We start from the raw sequence: 12,463 nt of genomic DNA on the forward strand, positions 1-12,463 counted from the left end.
AGAAAGGGTTTCATGCTTATTTACCAGAGTGTCAGATCGTCCCATGTGGTCTAGTGGTTAGGATTTCTGGCTTTCACCCAGGAGGCCCGGGTTCGATTCCCGGCATGGGAATGTTTTATCGTACAAAGATACTTGATCCCTCTTTTTTCATTTATGCACATTTTACGTTTACTAGAAATTGGTTATCACTCTTCAGAAAGTGTTCCATGATTATTTACTAGGTATGCAGGTCGTCCCACGTGGTCTAGTGGTTAGGATTTCTGGCTCTCACCCAGGAGGCCCGGGTTCGATTCCCGGCGTGGGAATGTTTTATCGTACAAAGATACTTGGTCCCTCTTTTTTCATTGATGCTCATTTTACATTCTCTACTAGAAATTGGTTATGACTCTTTAGAAAGGGTTTCATGCTTATTTACCAGATTATCAGATCGTCCCATGTGGTCTAGTGGTTGGGATTTCTGGCTCTCACCCAGGAGGCCCGTGTTCGATTCCCGGCATGGGAATGTTTTATCGTACAAAGATACTTGATCCCTCTTTTTTCATTTATGCACATTTTACATTTACTAGAAATTGGTTATCACTCTTCAGAAAGTGTTCCATGATTATTTACTAGGTATGCAGATCGTCCCATGTGTTCTAGTGGTTAGGATTTCTGGCTCTCGCCCGGGTTCGATTCCCGGCGTGGGAATGTTTTATCGTACAAAGATACTTGGTCCCTCTTTTTTCATTGATGCTCATTTTACATTCTCTACTAGAAATTGGTTATGACTCTTTAGAAAGGGTTTCATGCTTATTTACGAGATTGTCAGATCGTCCCATGTGGTCTAGTGGTTAGGATTTCTGGCTTTCACCCAGGAGGTCCGGGTTCGATTCCCGGCATGGGAATGTTTTATCGTACAAAGATACTTGATCCCTCTTTTTTCATTGATGCTCATTTTACATTTACTAGAAATTGGTTATCACTCTTCAGAAAGTGTTCCATGATTATTTACTAGGCATGCAGATCGTTCCATGTGGTCTAGTGGTTAGGATTTCTGGCTCTCACCCAGGAGGCCCGGGTTCGATTCCCGGCGTGGGAATGTTTTATCGTACAAAGATACTTGGTCCCTCTTTTTTCATTGATGCTCATTTTACATTCTCTACTATAAATTGGTTATGACTCTTTAGAAAGGGTTTCATGCTTATTTACCAGATTGTCAGATCGTCCCATGTGGTCTAGTGGTTAGGATTTCTGGCTTTCACCCAGGAGGCCCGGGTTCGATTCCCTGCATGGGAATGTTTTATCGTACAAAGATACTTGGTCCCTCTTTTTCATTGATGCTCATTTTACATTCTCCACTAGAAATTGGTTATGACTCTTTAGAAAGGGTTTCACGCTTATTTACCAGACTGTTAGATCGTCCCAAGTGGTCTAGTGGTTAGGATTTCTGGCTCTCACCCAGGAGGCCCGGGTTCGATTCCCGGCGAGGGAATGTTTTATCGTACAAAGATACTTGATCCCTCTTTTTCCATTTATGCACATTTTACATACTAGAAATTGGTTATCACTCTTCAGAAAGTGTTCCATGATTATTTACTAGGTATTCAGGTCGTCCCATGTGGTCTAGTGGTTAGGATTTCTGGCTTTTACCCAGGAGGCCCGGGTTCCATTCCCGGCATAGGAATGTTTTATCGTACAAAGATACTTGGTCCCTCTTTTTTCATTGATGCTCATTTTACATTCTCTACTAGAAATTGGTTAAAACTCTTTAGAAAGGGTTTCATGCTTATTTACCAGATTATCAGATCGTCCCATGTGGTCTAGTGGTTAGGATTTCTGGCTCTCACCCAGGAGGCCCGGGTTCGATTCCCGGCATGGGAATGTTTTATCGTACAAAGATATTTGGTCCCTCTTTTTTCATTGATGCTCATTTTACATTCTCTACTAGAAAGTGGTTATGACTCTTTAGAAAGGGTTTCATGCTTATTTACCAGATTGTCAGATCGTCCCATGTGGTCTAGTGGTTCGGATTTCTGGCTTTCACCCAGGAGGCCCGGGTTCGATTCCCGGCATGGGAATGTTTTATCGTACAAAGATACTTGATCCGTCTTTTTTCATTTATGCACATTTTACATTTACTAGAAATTGGTTATCACTCTTCAGAAAGTGTTCCATTATTATTTACTAGGTATGCAGATCGTCCCATGTGGTCTAGTGGTTAGGATTTCTGGCTCTCATCCAGGAGGCCCGGGTTCGATTCCCGGCGTGGGAATGTTTTATCGTACAAAGATACTTGGTCCCTCTTTTTTCATTGATGCTCATTTTACATTCTCTACTAGGAATTGGTTATGACTCTTTAGAAAGGGTTTCATGCTTATTTACCAGATTGTCAGATCGTCCCATGTGGTCTAGTGGTTAGGATTTCTGGCTTTCACCCAGGAGATCCGGGTTCGATTCCCGGCATGGGAATGTTTTATCGTACAAAGATACTTGATCCCTCTTTTTTCATTTATGCACATTTTACATTTACTAGAAATTGGTTATCACTCTTCAGAAAGTGTTCCATGATTATTTACTAGGTATGCAGATCGTCCCATGTGGTCTAGTGGTTAGGATTTCTGGCTCTCACCCAGGAGGCCCGGGTTCATTTCCCGGCGTGGGAATGTTTTATCGTACAAAGCTACTTGGTCCCTCTTTTTTCATTGATGCTCATTTTACATTCTCTACTATAAATTGGTTATGACTCTTTAGAAAGGGTTTCATGCTTATTTACCAGATTGTCAGATCGTCCCATGTGGTCTAGTGGTTAGGATTTCTGGCTTTCACCCAGGAGGCCCGGGTTCGATTCCCTGCATGGGAATGTTTTATCGTACAAAGATACTTGGTCCCTCTTTTTCATTGATGCTCATTTTACATTCTCCACTAGAAATTGGTTATGACTCTTTAGAAAGGGTTTCATGCTTATTTACCAGACTGTTAGATTGTCCCAAGTGGTCTAGTGGTTAGGATTTCTGGCTCTCACCCAGGAGGCCCGGGTTCGATTCCCGGCGAGGGAATGTTTTATCGTACAAAGATACTTGATCCCTCTTTTTCCATTTATGCACATTTTACATACTAGAAATTGGTTATCACTCTTCAGAAAGTGTTCCATGATTATTTACTAGGTATTCAGGTCGTCCCATGTGGTCTAGTGATTAGGATTTCTGGCTTTTACCCAGGAGGCCCGGGTTCCATTCCCGGCATTGGAATGTTTTATCGTACAAAGATACTTGGTCCCTCTTTTTTCATTGATGCTCATTTTACATTCTCTACTAGAAATTGGTTAAAACTCTTTAGAAAGGGTTTCATGCTTATTTACCAGGTTATCAAATCGTCCCATGTGGTCTAGTGGTTAGGATTTCTGGCTCTCACCCAGGAGGCCCGGGTTCGATTCCCGGCATGGGAATGTTTTATCGTACAAAGATACTTGGTCCCTCTTTTTTCATTGATGCTCATTTTACATTCTCTACTAGAAATTGGTTATGACTCTTTAGAAAGGGTTTCATGCTTATTTACCAGATTGTCAGATCGTCCCATGTGGTCTAGTGGTTCGGATTCCTGGCTTTCACCCAGGAGGCCCGGGTTCGATTCCCGGCATGGGAATGTTTTATCGTACAAAGATACTTGATCCGTCTTTTTTCATTTATGCACATTTTACATTTACTAGAAATTGGTTATCACTCTTCAGAAAGTGTTCCATTATTATTTACTAGGTATGCAGATCGTCCCATGTGGTCTAGTGGTTAGGATTTCTGGCTCTCATCCAGGAGGCCCGGGTTCGATTCCCGGCGTGGGAATGTTTTATCGTACAAAGATACTTGGTCCCTCTTTTTTCATTGATGCTCATTTTACATTCTCTACTAGGAATTGGTTATGACTCTTTAGAAAGGGTTTCATGCTTATTTACCAGATTGTCAGATCGTCCCATGTGGTCTAGTGGTTAGGATTTCTGGCTTTCACCCAGGAGGTCCGGGTTCGATTCCCCTCATGGGAATGTTTTATCGTACAAAGATACTTGATCCCTCTTTTTTCATTTATGCACATTTTACATTTACTAGAAATTGGTTATCACTCTTCAGAAAGTGTTCCATGATTATTTACTAGGTATGCAGGTCGTCCCATGTGGTCTAGTGGTTAGGATTTCTGGCTCTCATCCAGGAGGCCCCGGTTCGATTCCCGGCGTGGGAATGTTTTATCGTACAAAGATACTTGATCCCTCTTTTTTCATTTATGCACATTTTACATTTACTGGAAATTGGTTATCACTCTTCAGAAAGTGGTCCATGATTATTTACTAGGTATGCAGATCGTCCCGTGTGGTCTGGTGGTTAGGATTTCTGGCTCTCACCCAGGAGGCCCGGGTTCGATTCCCGGCGTGGGAATGTTTTATCGTACAAAGATACTTGGTCCCTCTTTTTTCATTGATGCTCATTTTACATTCTCTACTAGAAATTGGTTATGACTCTTTAGAAAGGGTTTATGCTTATTTACCAGATTATCAGATCGTCCCATGTGGTCTAGTGGTTGGGATTTCTGGCTCTCACCCAGGAGGCCCGTGTTCGATTCCCGGCATGGGAATGTTTTATCGTACAAAGATACTTGATCCCTCTTTTTTCATTTATGCACATTTTACATTTACTAGAAATTGGTTATCACTCTTCAGAAAGTGTTCCATGATTATTTACTAGGTATGCAGATCGTCCCATGTGTTCTAGTGGTTAGGATTTCTGGCTCTCGCCCGGGTTCGATTCCCGGCGTGGGAATGTTTTATCGTACAAAGATACTTGGTCCCTCTTTTTTCATTGATGCTCATTTTACATTCTCTACTAGAAATTGGTTATGACTCTTTAGAAAGGGTTTCATGCTTATTTACCAGATTGTCAGATCGTCCCATGTGGTCTAGTGGTTAGGATTTCTGGCTTTCACCCAGGAGGTCCGGGTTCGATTCCCGGCATGGGAATGTTTTATCGTACAAAGATACTTGATCCCTCTTTTTTCATTGATGCTCATTTTACATTTACTAGAAATTGGTTATCACTCTTCAGAAAGTGTTCCATGATTATTTACTAGGTATGCAGATCGTTCCATGTGGTCTAGTGGTTAGGATTTCTGGCTCTCACCCAGGAGGCCCGGGTTCGATTCCCGGCGTGGGAATGTTTTATCGTACAAAGATACTTGGTCCCTCTTTTTTCATTGATGCTCATTTTACATTCTCTACTATAAATTGGTTATGACTCTTTAGAAAGGGTTTCATGCTTATTTACCAGATTGTCAGATCGTCCCATGTGGTCTAGTGGTTAGGATTTCTGGCTTTCACCCAGGAGGCCCGGGTTCGATTCCCTGCATGGGAATGTTTTATCGTACAAAGATACTTGGTCCCTCTTTTTCATTGATGCTCATTTTACATTCTCCACTAGAAATTGGTTATGACTCTTTAGAAAGGGTTTCACGCTTATTTACCAGACTGTTAGATCGTCCCAAGTGGTCTAGTGGTTAGGATTTCTGGCTCTCACCCAGGAGGCCCGGGTTCGATTCCCGGCGAGGGAATGTTTTATCGTACAAAGATACTTGATCCCTCTTTTTCCATTTATGCACATTTTACATACTAGAAATTGGTTATCACTCTTCAGAAAGTGTTCCATGATTATTTACTAGGTATTCAGGTCGTCCCATGTGGTCTAGTGATTAGGATTTCTGGCTTTTACCCAGGAGGCCCGGGTTCCATTCCCGGCATTGGAATGTTTTATCGTACAAAGATACTTGGTCCCTCTTTTTTCATTGATGCTCATTTTACATTCTCTACTAGAAATTGGTTAAAACTCTTTAGAAAGGGTTTCATGCTTATTTACCAGATTATCAGATCGTCCCATGTGGTCTAGTGGTTAGGATTTCTGGCTCTCACCCAGGAGGCCCGGGTTCGATTCCCGGCATGGGAATGTTTTATCGTACAAAGATATTTGGTCCCTCTTTTTTCATTGATGCTCATTTTACATTCTCTACTAGAAAGTGGTTATGACTCTTTAGAAAGGGTTTCATGCTTATTTACCAGATTGTCAGATCGTCCCATGTGGTCTAGTGGTTCGGATTTCTGGCTTTCACCCAGGAGGCCCGGGTTCGATTCCCGGCATGGGAATGTTTTATCGTACAAAGATACTTGATCCGTCTTTTTTCATTTATGCACATTTTACATTTACTAGAAATTGGTTATCACTCTTCAGAAAGTGTTCCATTATTATTTACTAGGTATGCAGATCGTCCCATGTGGTCTAGTGGTTAGGATTTCTGGCTCTCATCCAGGAGGCCCGGGTTCGATTCCCGGCGTGGGAATGTTTTATCGTACAAAGATACTTGGTCCCTCTTTTTTCATTGATGCTCATTTTACATTCTCTACTACGAATTGGTTATGACTCTTTAGAAAGGGTTTCATGCTTATTTACCAGATTGTCAGATCGTCCCATGTGGTCTAGTGGTTAGGATTTCTGGCTTTCACCCAGGAGGTCCGGGTTCGATTCCCGGCATGGGAATGTTTTATCGTACAAAGATACTTGATCCCTCTTTTTTCATTTATGCACATTTTACATTTACTAGAAATTGGTTATCACTCTTCAGAAAGTGTTCCATGATTATTTACTAGGTATGCAGATCGTCCCATGTGGTCTAGTGGTTAGGATTTCTGGCTCTCACCCAGGAGGCCCGGGTTCATTTCCCGGCGTGGGAATGTTTTATCGTACAAAGCTACTTGGTCCCTCTTTTTTCATTGATGCTCATTTTACATTCTCTACTATAAATTGGTTATGACTCTTTAGAAAGGGTTTCATGCTTATTTACCAGATTGTCAGATCGTCCCATGTGGTCTAGTGGTTAGGATTTCTGGCTTTCACCCAGGAGGCCCGGGTTCGATTCCCTGCATGGGAATGTTTTATCGTACAAAGATACTTGGTCCCTCTTTTTCATTGATGCTCATTTTACATTCTCCACTAGAAATTGGTTATGACTCTTTAGAAAGGGTTTCATGCTTATTTACCAGACTGTTAGATTGTCCCAAGTGGTCTAGTGGTTAGGATTTCTGGCTCTCACCCAGGAGGCCCGGGTTCGATTCCCGGCGAGGGAATGTTTTATCGTACAAAGATACTTGATCCCTCTTTTTCCATTTATGCACATTTTACATACTAGAAATTGGTTATCACTCTTCAGAAAGTGTTCCATGATTATTTACTAGGTATTCAGGTCGTCCCATGTGGTCTAGTGATTAGGATTTCTGGCTTTTACCCAGGAGGCCCGGGTTCCATTCCCGGCATTGGAATGTTTTATCGTACAAAGATACTTGGTCCCTCTTTTTTCATTGATGCTCATTTTACATTCTCTACTAGAAATTGGTTAAAACTCTTTAGAAAGGGTTTCATGCTTATTTACCAGGTTATCAAATCGTCCCATGTGGTCTAGTGGTTAGGATTTCTGGCTCTCACCCAGGAGGCCCGGGTTCGATTCCCGGCATGGGAATGTTTTATCGTACAAAGATACTTGGTCCCTCTTTTTTCATTGATGCTCATTTTACATTCTCTACTAGAAATTGGTTATGACTCTTTAGAAAGGGTTTCATGCTTATTTACCAGATTGTCAGATCGTCCCATGTGGTCTAGTGGTTCGGATTCCTGGCTTTCACCCAGGAGGCCCGGGTTCGATTCCCGGCATGGGAATGTTTTATCGTACAAAGATACTTGATCCGTCTTTTTTCATTTATGCACATTTTACATTTACTAGGAATTGGTTATCACTCTTCAGAAAGTGTTCCATTATTATTTACTAGGTATGCAGATCGTCCCATGTGGTCTAGTGGTTAGGATTTCTGGCTCTCATCCAGGAGGCCCGGGTTCGATTCCCGGCGTGGGAATGTTTTATCGTACAAAGATACTTGGTCCCTCTTTTTTCATTGATGCTCATTTTACATTCTCTACTAGGAATTGGTTATGACTCTTTAGAAAGGGTTTCATGCTTATTTACCAGATTGTCAGATCGTCCCATGTGGTCTAGTGGTTAGGATTTCTGGCTTTCACCCAGGAGGTCCGGGTTCGATTCCCGGCATGGGAATGTTTTATCGTACAAAGATACTTCATCCCTCTTTTTTCATTTATGCACATTTTACATTTACTAGAAATTGGTTATCACTCTTCAGAAAGTGTTCCATGATTATTTACTAGGTATGCAGATCGTCCCATGTGGTCTAGTGGTTAGGATTTCTGGCTCTCACCCAGGAGGCCCGGGTTCGATTCCCGGCGTGGGAATGTTTTATCGTACAAAGATACTTGGTCCCTCTTTTTTCATTGATGCTCATTTTACATTCTCTACTATAAATTGGTTATGACTCTTTAGAAAGGGTTTCATGCTTATTTACCAGATTGTCAGATCGTCCCATGTGGTCTAGTGGTTAGGATTTCTGGCTTTCACCCAGTAGGCCCGGGTTCGATTCCCTGCATGGGAATGTTTTATCGTACAAAGATACTTGCTCCCTCTTTTTCATTGATGCTCATTTTACATTCTCCACTTGAAATTGGTTATGACTCTTTAGAAAGGGTTTCATGCTTATTTACCAGACTGTTAGATCGTCCCACGTGGTCTAGTGGTTAGGATTTCTGGCTCTCACCCAGGAGGCCCGGGTTCGATTCCCGGCGAGGGAATGTTTTATCGTACAAAGATACTTGATCCCTCTTTTTCCATTTATGCACATTTTACATACTAGAAATTGGTTATCACTCTTCAGAAAGTGTTCCATGATTATTTACTAGGTATTCAGGTCGTCCCATGTGATCTAGTGATTAGGATTTCTGGCTTTTACCCAGGAGGCCCGGGTTCCATTCCCGGCATTGGAATGTTTTATCGTACAAAGATACTTGGTCCCTCTTTTTTCATTGATGCTCATTTTACATTCTCCACTAGAAATTGGTTATGACTCTTTAGAAAGGGTTTCATGCTTATTTACCAGACTGTTAGATCGTCCCACGTGGTCTAGTGGTTCGGATTTCTGGCTTTCACCCAGGAGGCCCGGGTTCGATTCCCGGCATGGGAATGTTTTATCGTACAAAGATACTTGATCCGTCTTTTTTCATTTATGCACATTTTACATTTACTAGAAATTGGTTATCACTCTTCAGAAAGTGTTCCATTATTATTTACTAGGTATGCAAATCGTCCCATGTGGTCTAGTGGTTAGGATTTCTGGCTCTCATCCAGGAGGCCCGGGTTCCATTCCCGGCATTGGAATGTTTTATCGTACAAAGATACTTGGTCCCTCTTTTTTCATTGATGCTCATTTTACATTCTCTACTAGAAATTGGTTAAAACTCTTTAGAAAGGGTTTCATGCTTATTTACCAGATTATCAGATCGTCCCATGTGGTCTAGTGGTTAGGATTTCTGGCTCTCACCCAGGAGGCCCGGGTTCGATTCCCGGCATGGGAATGTTTTATCGTACAAAGATACTTGATCCCTCTTTTTTCATTGATGCTCATTTTACATTCTCTACTAGAAATGGGTTATGACTCTTTAGAAAGGGTTTCATGCTTATTTACCAGATTATTAGATCGTCCCATGTGGTCTAGTGGTTAGGATTTCTGGCTTTCACCCAGGAGGCCCGGGTACGATTCCCGGCATGGGAATGTTTTATCGTACAAAGATACTTGATCCCTCTTTTTTCATTTATGCACATTTTACATTCTCTACTAGAAATTGGTTATGACTCTTTAGAAAGGGTTTCATGCTTATTTACCAGATTGTCAGATCGTCCCATGTGGTCTAGTGGTTAGGATTTCTGGCTTTCACCCAGGAGGCCCGGGTTCGATTCCCGGCATGGGAATGTTTTATCGTACAAAGATACTTGATCCCTCTTTTTTCATTTATGCACATTTTACATTTACTAGAAATTGGTTATCACTCTTCAGATAGTGTTCCATGATTATTTACTAGGTATGCAGATCGTCCCATGTGGTCTAGTGGTTAGGATTTCTGGCTCTCACCCAGGAGGCCCGGGTTCGATTCCCGGCGTGGGAATGTTTTATCGTACAAAGATACTTGGTCCCTCTTTTTTCATTGATGCTCATTTTACATTCTCTACTAGGAATTGGTTATGACTCTTTAGAAAGGGTTTCATGCTTATTTACCAGATTATCAGATCGTCCCATGTGGTCTAGTGGTTGAGATTTCTGGCTCTCACCCAGGAGGCCCGGGTTCGATTCCCGGCATGGGAATGTTTTATCGTACAAAGATACTTGATCCCTCTTTTTTCATTTATGCACATTTTACATTTACTAGAAATTGGTTATCACTCTTCAGAAAGTGTTCCATGATTATTTACTAGGTATGCAGATCGTCCCATGTGGTCTAGTGGTTAGGATTTCTGGCTCTCGCCCGGGTTCGATTCCCGGCGTGGGAATGTTTTATCGTACAAAGATACTTGGTCCCTCTTTTTTCATTGATGCTCATTTTACATTCTCTACTAGAAATTGGTTATGACTCTTTAGAAAGGGTTTCATGCTTATTTACCAGATTGTCAGATCGTCCCATGTGGTCTAGTGGTTAGGATTTCTGGCTTTCACCCAGGAGGCCCGGGTTCGATTCCCGGCATGGGAATGTTTTATCGTACAAAGCAACTTGATCCCTCTTTTTTCATTTATGCACATTTTACATTTACAAGAAATTGGTTATCACTCTTCAGAAAGTGTTCCATGATTATTTACTAGGTATGCAGATCGTCCCATGTGGTCTAGTGGTTAGGATTTCTGGCTTTCACCCAGGAGGCCCGGGTACGATTCCCGGCATGGGAATGTTTTATCGTACAAAGATACTTGATCCCTCTTTTTTCATTTATGCACATTTTACATTTACTAGAAATTGGTTATGACTCTTTAGAAAGGGTTTCATGCTTATTTACCAGATTGTCAGATCGTCCCATGTGGTCTAGTGGTTAGGATTTCTGGCTTTCACCCAGGAGGCCCGGGTTCAATTCCCGGCATGGGAATGTTTTATCGTACAAAGATACTTGATCCGTCTTTTTTCATTTATGCACATTTTACATTTACTAGAAATTGGTTATCACTCTTCAGAAAGTGTTCCATTATTATTTACTAGGTATGCAGATCGTCCCATGTGGTCTAGTGGTTAGGATTTCTGGCTCTCATCCAGGAGGCCCGGGTTCGATTCCCGGCGTGGGAATGTTTTATCGTACAAAGATACTTGATCCCTCTTTTTTCATTGATGCTCATTTTACATTCTCTACTAGAAATTGGTTATGACTCTTTAGAAAGGGTTTCATGCTTATTTACCAGATTGTCAGATCGTCCCATGTGGTCTAGTGGTTAGGATTTCTGGCTTTCACCCAGGAGGCCCGGGTTCGATTCCCGGCATGGGAATGTTTTATCGTACAAAGATACTTGATCCCTCTTTTTTCATTGATGCTCATTTTACATTCTCTACTAGAAATTGGTTATGACTCTTTAGAAAGGGTTTCATGCTTATTTACCAGATTATCAGATCGTCCCATGTGGTCTAGTGGTTAGGATTTCTGGCTTTCACCCAGGAGGCCCGGGTACGATTCCCGGCATGGGAATGTTTTATCGTACAAAGATACTTGATCCCTCTTTTTTCATTTATGCACATTTTACATTCTCTACTAGAAATTGGTTATGACTCTTTAGAAAGGGTTTCATGCTTATTTACCAGATTGTCAGATCGTCCCATGTAGTCTAGTGGTTCGGATTTCTGGCTTTCACCCAGGAGGCCCGGGTTCGATTCCCGGCATGGGAATGTTTTATCGTACAAAGATACTTGATCCCTCTTTTTTCATTTATGCACATTTTACATTTACTAGAAATTGGTTATCACTCTTCAGATAGTGTTCCATAATTATTTACTAGGTATGCAGATCGTCCCATGTGGTCTAGTGGTTAGGATTTCTGGCTCTCACCCAGGAGGCCCGGGTTCGATTCCCGGCGTGGGAATGTTTTATCGTACAAAGATACTTGGTCCCTCTTTTTTCATTGATGCTCATTTTACATTCTCTACTAGAAATTGGTTATGACTCTTTAGAAAGGGTTTCATGCTTATTTACCAGATTATCAGATCGTCCCATGTGGTCTAGTGGTTGGGATTTCTGGCTCTCACCCAGGAGGCCCGGGTTCGATTCCCGGCATGGGAATGTTTTATCGTACAAAGATACTTGATCCCTCTTTTTTCATTTATGCACATTTTACATTTACTAGAAATTGGTTATCACTCTTCAGAAAGTGTTCCATGATTATTTACTAGGTATGCAGATCGTCCCATGTGTTCTAGTGGTTAGGATTTCTGGCTCTCGCCCGGGTTCGATTCCCGGCGTGGGAATGTTTTATCGTACAAAGATACTTGGTCCCTCTTTTTTCATTGATGCTCATTTTACATTCTCTACTAGGAATTGG

At 41.7% G+C, this 12,463-nt stretch overlaps 55 non-coding genes across 55 annotated transcripts; all 55 read left to right on the top strand.

Moving 5' to 3' along the window:
- The first annotated feature begins 39 nt into the window (after positions 1–39).
- TRNAE-UUC (transfer RNA glutamic acid (anticodon UUC)) lies at positions 40–111 on the top strand. Its single transcript has one exon. It is a non-coding gene; the product is annotated as a tRNA-Glu (tRNA).
- A 122-nt stretch (positions 112–233) lies between these two features.
- On the top strand, positions 234–305 carry TRNAE-CUC (transfer RNA glutamic acid (anticodon CUC)). The gene has a single exon. It is a non-coding gene; the product is annotated as a tRNA-Glu (tRNA).
- Positions 306–430: 125 nt separating this feature from the next.
- TRNAE-CUC (transfer RNA glutamic acid (anticodon CUC)) lies at positions 431–502 on the top strand. Its single transcript has one exon. It is a non-coding gene; the product is annotated as a tRNA-Glu (tRNA).
- A 310-nt stretch (positions 503–812) lies between these two features.
- TRNAE-UUC (transfer RNA glutamic acid (anticodon UUC)) lies at positions 813–884 on the top strand. The gene has a single exon. It is a non-coding gene; the product is annotated as a tRNA-Glu (tRNA).
- A 122-nt stretch (positions 885–1,006) lies between these two features.
- Positions 1,007–1,078, top strand: TRNAE-CUC (transfer RNA glutamic acid (anticodon CUC)). Its single transcript has one exon. It is a non-coding gene; the product is annotated as a tRNA-Glu (tRNA).
- A 125-nt stretch (positions 1,079–1,203) lies between these two features.
- Positions 1,204–1,275, top strand: TRNAE-UUC (transfer RNA glutamic acid (anticodon UUC)). Its single transcript has one exon. It is a non-coding gene; the product is annotated as a tRNA-Glu (tRNA).
- Positions 1,276–1,399: 124 nt separating this feature from the next.
- On the top strand, positions 1,400–1,471 carry TRNAE-CUC (transfer RNA glutamic acid (anticodon CUC)). Its single transcript has one exon. It is a non-coding gene; the product is annotated as a tRNA-Glu (tRNA).
- A 317-nt stretch (positions 1,472–1,788) lies between these two features.
- On the top strand, positions 1,789–1,860 carry TRNAE-CUC (transfer RNA glutamic acid (anticodon CUC)). Its single transcript has one exon. It is a non-coding gene; the product is annotated as a tRNA-Glu (tRNA).
- Positions 1,861–1,985: 125 nt separating this feature from the next.
- On the top strand, positions 1,986–2,057 carry TRNAE-UUC (transfer RNA glutamic acid (anticodon UUC)). The gene has a single exon. It is a non-coding gene; the product is annotated as a tRNA-Glu (tRNA).
- A 122-nt stretch (positions 2,058–2,179) lies between these two features.
- On the top strand, positions 2,180–2,251 carry TRNAE-CUC (transfer RNA glutamic acid (anticodon CUC)). The gene has a single exon. It is a non-coding gene; the product is annotated as a tRNA-Glu (tRNA).
- Positions 2,252–2,376: 125 nt separating this feature from the next.
- TRNAE-UUC (transfer RNA glutamic acid (anticodon UUC)) lies at positions 2,377–2,448 on the top strand. The gene has a single exon. It is a non-coding gene; the product is annotated as a tRNA-Glu (tRNA).
- A 122-nt stretch (positions 2,449–2,570) lies between these two features.
- On the top strand, positions 2,571–2,642 carry TRNAE-CUC (transfer RNA glutamic acid (anticodon CUC)). Its single transcript has one exon. It is a non-coding gene; the product is annotated as a tRNA-Glu (tRNA).
- Positions 2,643–2,767: 125 nt separating this feature from the next.
- TRNAE-UUC (transfer RNA glutamic acid (anticodon UUC)) lies at positions 2,768–2,839 on the top strand. Its single transcript has one exon. It is a non-coding gene; the product is annotated as a tRNA-Glu (tRNA).
- Positions 2,840–2,963: 124 nt separating this feature from the next.
- TRNAE-CUC (transfer RNA glutamic acid (anticodon CUC)) lies at positions 2,964–3,035 on the top strand. The gene has a single exon. It is a non-coding gene; the product is annotated as a tRNA-Glu (tRNA).
- Positions 3,036–3,352: 317 nt separating this feature from the next.
- Positions 3,353–3,424, top strand: TRNAE-CUC (transfer RNA glutamic acid (anticodon CUC)). The gene has a single exon. It is a non-coding gene; the product is annotated as a tRNA-Glu (tRNA).
- Positions 3,425–3,549: 125 nt separating this feature from the next.
- On the top strand, positions 3,550–3,621 carry TRNAE-UUC (transfer RNA glutamic acid (anticodon UUC)). Its single transcript has one exon. It is a non-coding gene; the product is annotated as a tRNA-Glu (tRNA).
- A 122-nt stretch (positions 3,622–3,743) lies between these two features.
- TRNAE-CUC (transfer RNA glutamic acid (anticodon CUC)) lies at positions 3,744–3,815 on the top strand. The gene has a single exon. It is a non-coding gene; the product is annotated as a tRNA-Glu (tRNA).
- A 125-nt stretch (positions 3,816–3,940) lies between these two features.
- On the top strand, positions 3,941–4,012 carry TRNAE-UUC (transfer RNA glutamic acid (anticodon UUC)). Its single transcript has one exon. It is a non-coding gene; the product is annotated as a tRNA-Glu (tRNA).
- A 122-nt stretch (positions 4,013–4,134) lies between these two features.
- TRNAE-CUC (transfer RNA glutamic acid (anticodon CUC)) lies at positions 4,135–4,206 on the top strand. The gene has a single exon. It is a non-coding gene; the product is annotated as a tRNA-Glu (tRNA).
- A 122-nt stretch (positions 4,207–4,328) lies between these two features.
- TRNAE-CUC (transfer RNA glutamic acid (anticodon CUC)) lies at positions 4,329–4,400 on the top strand. The gene has a single exon. It is a non-coding gene; the product is annotated as a tRNA-Glu (tRNA).
- Positions 4,401–4,524: 124 nt separating this feature from the next.
- Positions 4,525–4,596, top strand: TRNAE-CUC (transfer RNA glutamic acid (anticodon CUC)). The gene has a single exon. It is a non-coding gene; the product is annotated as a tRNA-Glu (tRNA).
- Positions 4,597–4,906: 310 nt separating this feature from the next.
- TRNAE-UUC (transfer RNA glutamic acid (anticodon UUC)) lies at positions 4,907–4,978 on the top strand. The gene has a single exon. It is a non-coding gene; the product is annotated as a tRNA-Glu (tRNA).
- Positions 4,979–5,100: 122 nt separating this feature from the next.
- TRNAE-CUC (transfer RNA glutamic acid (anticodon CUC)) lies at positions 5,101–5,172 on the top strand. The gene has a single exon. It is a non-coding gene; the product is annotated as a tRNA-Glu (tRNA).
- Positions 5,173–5,297: 125 nt separating this feature from the next.
- On the top strand, positions 5,298–5,369 carry TRNAE-UUC (transfer RNA glutamic acid (anticodon UUC)). Its single transcript has one exon. It is a non-coding gene; the product is annotated as a tRNA-Glu (tRNA).
- Positions 5,370–5,493: 124 nt separating this feature from the next.
- On the top strand, positions 5,494–5,565 carry TRNAE-CUC (transfer RNA glutamic acid (anticodon CUC)). Its single transcript has one exon. It is a non-coding gene; the product is annotated as a tRNA-Glu (tRNA).
- A 317-nt stretch (positions 5,566–5,882) lies between these two features.
- On the top strand, positions 5,883–5,954 carry TRNAE-CUC (transfer RNA glutamic acid (anticodon CUC)). Its single transcript has one exon. It is a non-coding gene; the product is annotated as a tRNA-Glu (tRNA).
- Positions 5,955–6,079: 125 nt separating this feature from the next.
- TRNAE-UUC (transfer RNA glutamic acid (anticodon UUC)) lies at positions 6,080–6,151 on the top strand. The gene has a single exon. It is a non-coding gene; the product is annotated as a tRNA-Glu (tRNA).
- A 122-nt stretch (positions 6,152–6,273) lies between these two features.
- On the top strand, positions 6,274–6,345 carry TRNAE-CUC (transfer RNA glutamic acid (anticodon CUC)). The gene has a single exon. It is a non-coding gene; the product is annotated as a tRNA-Glu (tRNA).
- A 125-nt stretch (positions 6,346–6,470) lies between these two features.
- TRNAE-UUC (transfer RNA glutamic acid (anticodon UUC)) lies at positions 6,471–6,542 on the top strand. The gene has a single exon. It is a non-coding gene; the product is annotated as a tRNA-Glu (tRNA).
- A 122-nt stretch (positions 6,543–6,664) lies between these two features.
- Positions 6,665–6,736, top strand: TRNAE-CUC (transfer RNA glutamic acid (anticodon CUC)). Its single transcript has one exon. It is a non-coding gene; the product is annotated as a tRNA-Glu (tRNA).
- Positions 6,737–6,861: 125 nt separating this feature from the next.
- TRNAE-UUC (transfer RNA glutamic acid (anticodon UUC)) lies at positions 6,862–6,933 on the top strand. Its single transcript has one exon. It is a non-coding gene; the product is annotated as a tRNA-Glu (tRNA).
- A 124-nt stretch (positions 6,934–7,057) lies between these two features.
- On the top strand, positions 7,058–7,129 carry TRNAE-CUC (transfer RNA glutamic acid (anticodon CUC)). Its single transcript has one exon. It is a non-coding gene; the product is annotated as a tRNA-Glu (tRNA).
- Positions 7,130–7,446: 317 nt separating this feature from the next.
- TRNAE-CUC (transfer RNA glutamic acid (anticodon CUC)) lies at positions 7,447–7,518 on the top strand. Its single transcript has one exon. It is a non-coding gene; the product is annotated as a tRNA-Glu (tRNA).
- A 125-nt stretch (positions 7,519–7,643) lies between these two features.
- On the top strand, positions 7,644–7,715 carry TRNAE-UUC (transfer RNA glutamic acid (anticodon UUC)). The gene has a single exon. It is a non-coding gene; the product is annotated as a tRNA-Glu (tRNA).
- A 122-nt stretch (positions 7,716–7,837) lies between these two features.
- TRNAE-CUC (transfer RNA glutamic acid (anticodon CUC)) lies at positions 7,838–7,909 on the top strand. Its single transcript has one exon. It is a non-coding gene; the product is annotated as a tRNA-Glu (tRNA).
- A 125-nt stretch (positions 7,910–8,034) lies between these two features.
- Positions 8,035–8,106, top strand: TRNAE-UUC (transfer RNA glutamic acid (anticodon UUC)). Its single transcript has one exon. It is a non-coding gene; the product is annotated as a tRNA-Glu (tRNA).
- Positions 8,107–8,228: 122 nt separating this feature from the next.
- TRNAE-CUC (transfer RNA glutamic acid (anticodon CUC)) lies at positions 8,229–8,300 on the top strand. The gene has a single exon. It is a non-coding gene; the product is annotated as a tRNA-Glu (tRNA).
- A 125-nt stretch (positions 8,301–8,425) lies between these two features.
- On the top strand, positions 8,426–8,497 carry TRNAE-UUC (transfer RNA glutamic acid (anticodon UUC)). Its single transcript has one exon. It is a non-coding gene; the product is annotated as a tRNA-Glu (tRNA).
- A 124-nt stretch (positions 8,498–8,621) lies between these two features.
- TRNAE-CUC (transfer RNA glutamic acid (anticodon CUC)) lies at positions 8,622–8,693 on the top strand. The gene has a single exon. It is a non-coding gene; the product is annotated as a tRNA-Glu (tRNA).
- A 317-nt stretch (positions 8,694–9,010) lies between these two features.
- On the top strand, positions 9,011–9,082 carry TRNAE-UUC (transfer RNA glutamic acid (anticodon UUC)). Its single transcript has one exon. It is a non-coding gene; the product is annotated as a tRNA-Glu (tRNA).
- A 122-nt stretch (positions 9,083–9,204) lies between these two features.
- On the top strand, positions 9,205–9,276 carry TRNAE-CUC (transfer RNA glutamic acid (anticodon CUC)). Its single transcript has one exon. It is a non-coding gene; the product is annotated as a tRNA-Glu (tRNA).
- Positions 9,277–9,401: 125 nt separating this feature from the next.
- TRNAE-CUC (transfer RNA glutamic acid (anticodon CUC)) lies at positions 9,402–9,473 on the top strand. Its single transcript has one exon. It is a non-coding gene; the product is annotated as a tRNA-Glu (tRNA).
- A 125-nt stretch (positions 9,474–9,598) lies between these two features.
- TRNAE-UUC (transfer RNA glutamic acid (anticodon UUC)) lies at positions 9,599–9,670 on the top strand. Its single transcript has one exon. It is a non-coding gene; the product is annotated as a tRNA-Glu (tRNA).
- A 125-nt stretch (positions 9,671–9,795) lies between these two features.
- On the top strand, positions 9,796–9,867 carry TRNAE-UUC (transfer RNA glutamic acid (anticodon UUC)). Its single transcript has one exon. It is a non-coding gene; the product is annotated as a tRNA-Glu (tRNA).
- A 122-nt stretch (positions 9,868–9,989) lies between these two features.
- Positions 9,990–10,061, top strand: TRNAE-CUC (transfer RNA glutamic acid (anticodon CUC)). Its single transcript has one exon. It is a non-coding gene; the product is annotated as a tRNA-Glu (tRNA).
- Positions 10,062–10,186: 125 nt separating this feature from the next.
- On the top strand, positions 10,187–10,258 carry TRNAE-CUC (transfer RNA glutamic acid (anticodon CUC)). Its single transcript has one exon. It is a non-coding gene; the product is annotated as a tRNA-Glu (tRNA).
- Positions 10,259–10,568: 310 nt separating this feature from the next.
- Positions 10,569–10,640, top strand: TRNAE-UUC (transfer RNA glutamic acid (anticodon UUC)). Its single transcript has one exon. It is a non-coding gene; the product is annotated as a tRNA-Glu (tRNA).
- Positions 10,641–10,762: 122 nt separating this feature from the next.
- On the top strand, positions 10,763–10,834 carry TRNAE-UUC (transfer RNA glutamic acid (anticodon UUC)). Its single transcript has one exon. It is a non-coding gene; the product is annotated as a tRNA-Glu (tRNA).
- A 122-nt stretch (positions 10,835–10,956) lies between these two features.
- On the top strand, positions 10,957–11,028 carry TRNAE-UUC (transfer RNA glutamic acid (anticodon UUC)). The gene has a single exon. It is a non-coding gene; the product is annotated as a tRNA-Glu (tRNA).
- Positions 11,029–11,150: 122 nt separating this feature from the next.
- TRNAE-CUC (transfer RNA glutamic acid (anticodon CUC)) lies at positions 11,151–11,222 on the top strand. The gene has a single exon. It is a non-coding gene; the product is annotated as a tRNA-Glu (tRNA).
- A 125-nt stretch (positions 11,223–11,347) lies between these two features.
- Positions 11,348–11,419, top strand: TRNAE-UUC (transfer RNA glutamic acid (anticodon UUC)). Its single transcript has one exon. It is a non-coding gene; the product is annotated as a tRNA-Glu (tRNA).
- Positions 11,420–11,544: 125 nt separating this feature from the next.
- Positions 11,545–11,616, top strand: TRNAE-UUC (transfer RNA glutamic acid (anticodon UUC)). Its single transcript has one exon. It is a non-coding gene; the product is annotated as a tRNA-Glu (tRNA).
- Positions 11,617–11,741: 125 nt separating this feature from the next.
- Positions 11,742–11,813, top strand: TRNAE-UUC (transfer RNA glutamic acid (anticodon UUC)). Its single transcript has one exon. It is a non-coding gene; the product is annotated as a tRNA-Glu (tRNA).
- Positions 11,814–11,935: 122 nt separating this feature from the next.
- Positions 11,936–12,007, top strand: TRNAE-CUC (transfer RNA glutamic acid (anticodon CUC)). Its single transcript has one exon. It is a non-coding gene; the product is annotated as a tRNA-Glu (tRNA).
- Positions 12,008–12,132: 125 nt separating this feature from the next.
- On the top strand, positions 12,133–12,204 carry TRNAE-CUC (transfer RNA glutamic acid (anticodon CUC)). The gene has a single exon. It is a non-coding gene; the product is annotated as a tRNA-Glu (tRNA).
- Positions 12,205–12,463: the final 259 nt, after the last annotated feature.

The sequence above is a fragment of the Pholcus phalangioides genome, unplaced genomic scaffold (assembly GCF_987345545.1).
Source record: "Pholcus phalangioides strain wild (caught in Gottingen) unplaced genomic scaffold, Ppha-v1.0 ptg000022l_1, whole genome shotgun sequence".
NCBI lineage: Eukaryota > Metazoa > Arthropoda > Arachnida > Araneae > Pholcidae > Pholcus > Pholcus phalangioides.